General features: G+C 39.6%; 1 long non-coding RNA gene across 1 annotated transcript; it reads left to right on the plus strand.

The window, feature by feature from the left end:
• The first annotated feature begins 2,205 nt into the window (after positions 1-2,205).
• On the plus strand, positions 2,206-5,514 carry LOC144331193 (uncharacterized). Its single transcript, XR_013398153.1, has 2 exons — positions 2,206-2,811; positions 4,259-5,514. It is a non-coding gene; the product is annotated as an uncharacterized LOC144331193 (long non-coding RNA).
• Positions 5,515-7,832: the final 2,318 nt, after the last annotated feature.

Here is a 7,832-nt window from a genome sequence, read left to right on the forward strand (position 1 = left end):
CACCTGTAATCCCAGCACTTTGGGAGGCCGAGGCCGGCAGAACACCTGAGGTCAGGAGTTTGAGAACGGCCTGGTCAACATTACAAAACCCCGTCTCTACTAAAAATACAAAAAAAAAAAATTAGCTGGGCATGGTGCTGCAAACCTGTAGTCCCCGGACACTTGAGAGGCTGAGACAGGAGAATCGCTTGAACCTGGAAGGCGGAGGCTGCAGTAAGCCAAGATCGCGCCACTGCACTCCAGCCCGGGTTACAGAGTGAGACTCAGTCTCAGAAACAACAATAACAAAAAACATACATCCAAAAAAAAAAAAAAAAAGATTCGGTTAACCAGGAGAATAAAGCAATTCTAAGTTGATACGCACTTCAAAAACATGAAGCAAACATGGACAAAACCACAAAAAGAAATGGACAAGTCCAAGGTCATAGTGAGATTTTAACACACCTCTCTCAATAAAACAAGAAGAAAACATGCAATAAGATAGAGACAATTTTAGTACAGTGAACAAGTGTGATTTGACTCATATGTATACTCACATATATAGGTGTGTGTATGTGTGTGTGTGTGTGTATAGAGACAGAAAGAGATGCTTTTTTTGTTTTTGAGATGGAGTTTCGCTCTTGTTGCCCAGGCTGGAGTGCAGTGGTGCAATCTTGGCTCACTACTACCTCCACCTCCTGGGTTTAAGTGATTCTTCTGCCTCAGCCTCCCAAGTAGCTGGGATTACAAGAATGCACCACCATGCCTGGCTAATTTTTTGTATTTAGTAGAGATGGGGTTTCACCGTATTGGTCAGTCTGGTCTTGAACTCCTGACCTCAGGTGATCCACTCGCCTCAGCCTCCCAAAGTGCTGGGATTATAGGTGTGAGCCATTGCGCCCAGTTGAAAGAAACTTAACAACTTCAGAATACAATCTACATTCTTTGGAAGCTCATGTGGAACAAGGACCCAAAGTGACCATTATGCTGAGCCATAACTTCTGGCAGATTTCAAGAAATTGAAATCATACATACTGTCCTCTTTCTCTGCTCCTATTCAACAATATACCTTAGATCCTAGCCAGTGTGGTAACACAGTAAAAATAGGAAGACAATACAGATGAGAAAGAAAGCAAGCTTGCTTTATTCACAAACAACATGAGTGGGTGGAAAATCCCAAGAATCTACCAAAAAAAAGCTACTAGAATTAAGTGATTTAGCAAGCAACAAAATCCAGGAAATAGATGAAAGTTTTACAAAATATGTAAAAGGTCTGCTGAAAACTATACAACAGATAAATCAAAAAGGCCTTCAAAAATAGATGTACCATGTTCATGGAACACTTAGAAGTGGTTAAGGTAATTTTATTTTTTTTACTTCAATTAAAAAAGAGATTGAAAAAACTGCTAACAAAAAGAAAGCTGGGGTAGCTCAAAGAATTCCTAACAAAATTATTAAAGAGGGGCATTTTATAATAAAGGGACCAATTCTCCATGAAAATAACAATTTTTAATGTGTACACACATTTTAATGTGTAACAACAGCATCCAAATATGTGAGGTAAAAACGGATAGAACTGCAAGGAGAAATAAATCTGCTATAATAGTTAGAGGCTTCACACATTTCTCTCAATAAATGACAGATCTAACAGGCAGAAAATCCTAAGGATTTTCTGAACAATAGTCAACAGAAGAGTAAACATACTTCTCAAGCTGACATGGAGCATTGACCAAAGTAGACCATATTCTGGGCCATCACACCTCAACAAACTTAAGTACGCTCTTAGACACAATGGGATTAAACTACAAATCAATTAACAGAAAGATAGCCAGATAATCTCCAAATATTTGGGAGTTTAACACGTGGGTCAAAGAAAAAATCTCAAGAGAAATTAAAAATATTTTGAAGACAGTGAAAATACAACTTGATAGGATGTGGTAAAAGCACTTGAGAGAAATTTATAGCATTAAATGCAGTTAGTAATGAAGAAAGATCTAAAATCTAAGCTTTCACTTTAGGAAATTAGAGAAAGAAGAGTAATATAAAACTAATGCAAACAGGAGAAAAATAAAAATTAGAGCACAAAAAATCATTGAAAATAGGAAAGAGAAAAATCAATAAACAATAAATCTCTGACCAGGCTAACAAAGAAAAAAGAGAGAAGACATTGCTCATATCAGAGAGGCCATCCCTATTGAGAACACGGGCATTAAAAAGATAATAAAGGGGCCGGGCGCGGTGGCTCAAGCCTGTAATCCCAGCACTTTGGGAGGCCGAGACAGGTGGATCACGAGGTCAGGAGATCGAGACCATCCCGGCTAACCCGGTGAAACCCCGTCTCTACTAAAAAATAAAAAAAAAAAAAAAAAAAAATAGCCAGGCGAGGTGGCGAGCGCCTGTAGTCCCAGCTACTCGGGAGGCTGAGGCAGGAGAATGGCATAAATCTGGGAGGCGGAGCCTGCAGTGAGCTGAGATCCGCCACTGCACTCCAGCCTGGGCGACAGAGCAAGACTCTGTCTCAAAAAAAAAAAAAAAAAAAAGATAATAAAGGAATATGATTAACAACTCTCTGCCCACAAACTTCATAACAGATGAAACGGATCAGTTCCTTGAAAGGCACAATCTACTAAAATCCACACAAGGAGACATAGATAATCTGAATAGGCCCATATCTACTAAAGAAATTGAATCAATAGTTTTCTGAAACAGAAGACTCCAGACTGAGATGTTTTTACTTATGAATTCTACCAAGTATCTAAAGAAGAAATGATATCAATTCTCTATAGTGTCTTCCAGAAGGTAGACGCCAAAGGAATTCTTCCCCTGCTCATTGTATGAGGACAGCAATACAGAAGCATCTCCCTCACCACCAATCCACGGTTGCTGTTTCCTTCTTTTTTTTTTTTTTTTTTTCCTGAGACAGAGTCTCACTCTGTCGCCCAGGCTGGAGTGCAGTGGCACAATCTTGGCTCACTGCAACCTCCACCTCCCGGGTTCAAGTGTTTCTCCTGCCTCAGCCCCCCAAGTACCTGGGATTACAGGTGTGCACCCACCATGCCTGGCTAATTTTTGTATTTTGTAATTTTGTATTTTTAATTTTTGAAGTGACAGGGTTTCACCATGTCGGCCAGGCTGGTCTTGAACTCCTGACCTCAGGTGACCCACCTGCCTTGGTCTCCCAAAGTACTGGGTTTACAGGCATGAGCCACCATTCCCGGCCTCCTCTTGTTCAGTTACCTGTGGTAAATTGTGGTGTGAAAGTATTAAGTAGAAAGTTGCAGAAATAAACAATTTGTAAGTTTAAGCATCGTGCTGGGTAACGTCATGAAATCTTTTGCCATTCTGCTGCGTTTCACCTGGGTGTGAATAATCTTGTCTACCCTGTATACATTACCACCCATGGTCACTGATACTGTCTGCTCCTGACATCCAGCCATCAACATCATTACAGCTTGATGATCCAGGATCACCTGAAGCAAATGATCCCCCTGAGGTATTAATATCATCACGTCAAAGTGGCCTAAGGCTACCTCACAATGCCCGCACCATTCACCTCACTTCCCTTCGTTGAATTTTATCATTGCATCATCACAAGAAGGGTGGGTACGGCAAAAAAGATTGAGAGAGAAACCACATTTGCATAACAATTATTCTATTTTATCAGTGGTTGTTGTTAAGCTCTTACTGTGCCTAATTAAACTTTAAACTTTATCATAGGCATGTATATATAGGAGAAAACATAGTATATACAGGCTTCAGTAATACGTGGTTTCAGGCATCCACTGGGGGTTTTGAAACATGTTCACCACCGATAAGGTGGGGGCTATTGTGGACTACTGTACTCTAATATAAAACCAGATAAAGACATTACAAGAAAGATAAACTATGCACCAATATCTCTCATGAACATAAATGCAAAAATCCTTGCTATAGAACTTCTAGAAAATAACATACAAGAAAATCTAGATGACCTAGGATTTAGTGATGACTTTTTAGATACAACACCAAAGATACCATCTGTGAAAGAAAGTAACTATTAAGTGAAAGATGCTAGGCCAGGCACCATGGCTCACGTCTGTAATCCCAGCACTTTGGGAGGCCAAGGCAGTCAGATCACTTGAGGTCAGGAGTTCAAGACCAACCTGGCCAGCATGGCAAAACCCCATCTCTACAAAGTAAAAAATAAAAAATCAGCCAAGCATGGAGGCACATGCCTATAGTCCCAGCTACTCGGGAGGCAGAGGTTGCTGTGAGCCATGATCGTGCCACTGCACTCCAGCCTGGGCGACAGAGCAAGACTCCACCTCAAAAAAAAAAAAAAGAAAGATGCTGTCAATAGAATGAGAAGACAAGCCACAAACAGAAAACTATCTGTAAAACACATACAGGACTTGTATCCAAATTTTGAAAAAAGAAAAAAAAAAAAAAAAAAAAACCTCTTAAAACTCAACTAAAGAAAACTATTAACCCAATTAAAAAATTGGCAATAGCTCTGAACAGACACCTCACCCAATAAGATACACAGATGGCAAATAAGCATGTGAAAAGATGCTGTATGTCATATATCATTAAAGAATTGCAAATTAAAACCACCAGGTACCACTAAACACCTCTCAGAACAGTGAAAATGCAAAACAATACCAAATGCTGAAAAGGATACAGAGCGACCGGAACCCGTTGCTGGTGGAAATGCAAAATGGTACAACCGCTTCAGAAGAGTTTGGCAGTTTCTTACAAAGCAATACAAGGTCTTACTGTACAGTCAAGCACTCATACTCATATTTACCCAAATGAATTGAAAACTTATGTCCACACAAAATCCTGCACATGGATATTTATTTTGTCAGAACAGAAGAAACACACAAAATCCTGCACATGGATATTTGTCAGAGCAGAAGAACTTGAGCACATGGCTATTTATAGCAGCTTTATTCATAATTGCACCCAACAGGAAGCAACCAAGATGTCCTTCAGTAGGTAAATGGATTTTTTAAAAAGGTACATTCATATAATGAAATACTATACAGTGATTAAAAAGAAATGAGTAATGAATCCAGGAAAACACATGGAGGAACCCGACATGCATCTGCTGCATGAAAGAAGCCAGTTTGAAAAGGCTACATATTGTGTGATTCCAACTACATGACATTTTGGAAAAGGCTGAAACTATAGTGACAGTCAAAAGTCCAGGGATCCAGAAGAGAGAGAAGGGATGAAGGGCTAGAACACATGGGGTTTTCAGGGCAGTTAAATTCTTCTGTGTGACACTGTATAATGGTGGTTAAATTATGCATTTGTTAAAACACAACAATGTACAGCACAAAGAGTGAACCCTAATGTAAACTGTGGATGTTAATAATAACGTATCCATATGAAACAATTGCTGATTCTTAAAAATGTACCACATTTTGGCCGGGCGCGGTGGCTCAAGCCTGTAATCCCAGCACTTTGGGAGGCCGAGACGGGCGGATCACAAAGTCAGGAGATCGAGACCATCCTGGCTAACATGGTGAAACCCCGTCTCTACTAAAAATACAAAAAACTAGCCGGGCGAGGTGGCGGGCGCCTGTAGTCCCAGCTACTCAGGAGGCTGAGGCAGGAGAATGGTGTAAACCCGGGAGGCGGAGCTTGCAGTGAGCTGAGATCCGGCCACTGCACTCCAGCCTGGGCGACAGAGCGAGACTCCGTCTCAAAAAAAAAAAAAAAAAAAAAAAAGTACCACATTTTAGCTGTTACTTTTCCAAGCACAGCTACATTAAAAAAAAAAAAAAAAAAAAAAAAAAAAAGACCACACTAATGGAAGAAGATGTTAATAATAGGAGAAACTGGGGGAAGGATGTTGAGAGGCTCTGGGGGAACTCTGTACTATCTGATAATTTTCTGTACCATTTGAGCAATTTTAAATTGCTCTGTAAAGCATAGCCGTAAAGCACTCCTCAGCAAATGTAAAAGAGCAGAAATTTTAACAAACTGTCTCTCAGACCGCAGTGCAATCAAACTAAAACTCAGGATTAAGAAACTCACTCAAAACCACTCAACTACATGGAAACTGAACAACCTGCTCCCGAATAACTACTGGGTACATAACGAAATGAAGGCAAAAATAAAGATGTTCTTTGAAACCAATGACAACAAAGACACAACATACCAGAATCTCTGGGACACATTTAAAGCAGTGTGTAGAGGGAAATTTACAGCACTAAGTGCCCACAAGAGAAAGCAGGAAAGATCTAAAATTGACACCATAACATCACAAAAGAACTAGAGAAGCAAGAGCAAACACATTCAAAAGCTAGGAGAAGGCAAGAAATAACGAAGATCAGAGCAGAACTGAAGGAGACAGAGACACAAAAAACCCTTCAAAAAATCAATGAATCCAGGAGCGGGTTTTTTGAAAAGATCAACAAAATTGCTAGACTGCTAGCAAGACTAATAAAGAAGAGAGAAGAACCAAATAGACACAATAAAAAATGATAATGGGGACATCACCACCGACCCCACAGAAATACATACTACCATCAGAGAATACTATAAACACCTCTACGCAAATAAGCTAGAAAATTTAGAAGAAATGGATAAATTCCTAGACACATACACCCTCCCAAGATTAACCAGGAAGAAGTTGAATCCCTGAATAGATAATAAGAGTCTCTGAAATTGAGGCAATAATTAATAGCCCACCAACCAAAAAAAGTCCAGGACCAGATGGATTCACAACCGAATTCTACCAGAGGTACGAGGAGGAGCTGGTACCATTCCTTCTGAAACTATTCCAATCAACAGAAAAAGAGGGAATCCTCCCTAACTCATTTTATGAGTCCAGCATCATTCTGATACCAAAGCCTGGCAGAGACACAACAAAAAAAGAATTTTAGACCTATATCCCTGATGAACATGGATGCAAAAATCCTCAATAAAATACTGGCAAACCAAATCCAGCAGCACATCAAAAAAGCTTATCCACCATGATCAAGTGGGCTTCATCCCTGGGATGCAAGGCTGGTTCAACATACGCAACAATAAACATAATTCAGCATATAAACAGAACCAAAGACAAAAACCACATGATTATCTCAATAGATGCAGAAAAGGCTTTTAACAAAATTCAACAACCTTTCATGCTAAAAACTCTCAATAAACTAGGTATTGATGGGATGTATCTCAAAATAATAAGAGCTATTTATGACAAACCCACAGCCAATATCATACTGAATGGGCAAAAACTGGAAGCTTACCCTTTGAAAACTGGCACAAGACAGGGATGCCCTCTCTCACCACTCCTATTCAACATAGTGTTGGAAGTTCTGGCCAGGGCAATCAGGCAGGAAAAAGAAATAAAGGGTATTCAATTAGGAAAAGAGGAAGTCAAATTGTCCCTGTTTGCAGATGACATGATTGTATATTTAGAAAACCCCATTATCTCAGCCCAAAATCTCCTTAAGCTGATAAGCAACTTCAGTAAAGTCTCAGGATACAAAATCAGTGTGCAAAAATCACAAGCATTCTTATACACCAATAACAGACAAACAGAAAGCCAAATCATGAGTGAACTCCCATTCACAATTGCTTCAAAGAGAATAAAATACCTAGGAATCCATCTTACAAGGGATGTGAAGGAGCTCTTCAAGGAGAACTACAAACCACTGCTCAATGAAATAAAAGAGGACACAAACAAATGGAAGAACATTCCATGCTTATGGATAGGAAGAATCAATATTGTGAAAATGGCCATACTGTCCAAGGTAATTTATAGATTCAATGCCATCCCCGTCAAGCTAACAATGACTTTCCTCACAGAATTGGAAAAAACTACTTTAAAGTTCATGTGGAACCAAAAAAGAGCCTGCATTGCC

This window comes from Macaca mulatta, chromosome 9, assembly GCF_049350105.2.
Source record: "Macaca mulatta isolate MMU2019108-1 chromosome 9, T2T-MMU8v2.0, whole genome shotgun sequence".
NCBI lineage: Eukaryota > Metazoa > Chordata > Mammalia > Primates > Cercopithecidae > Macaca > Macaca mulatta.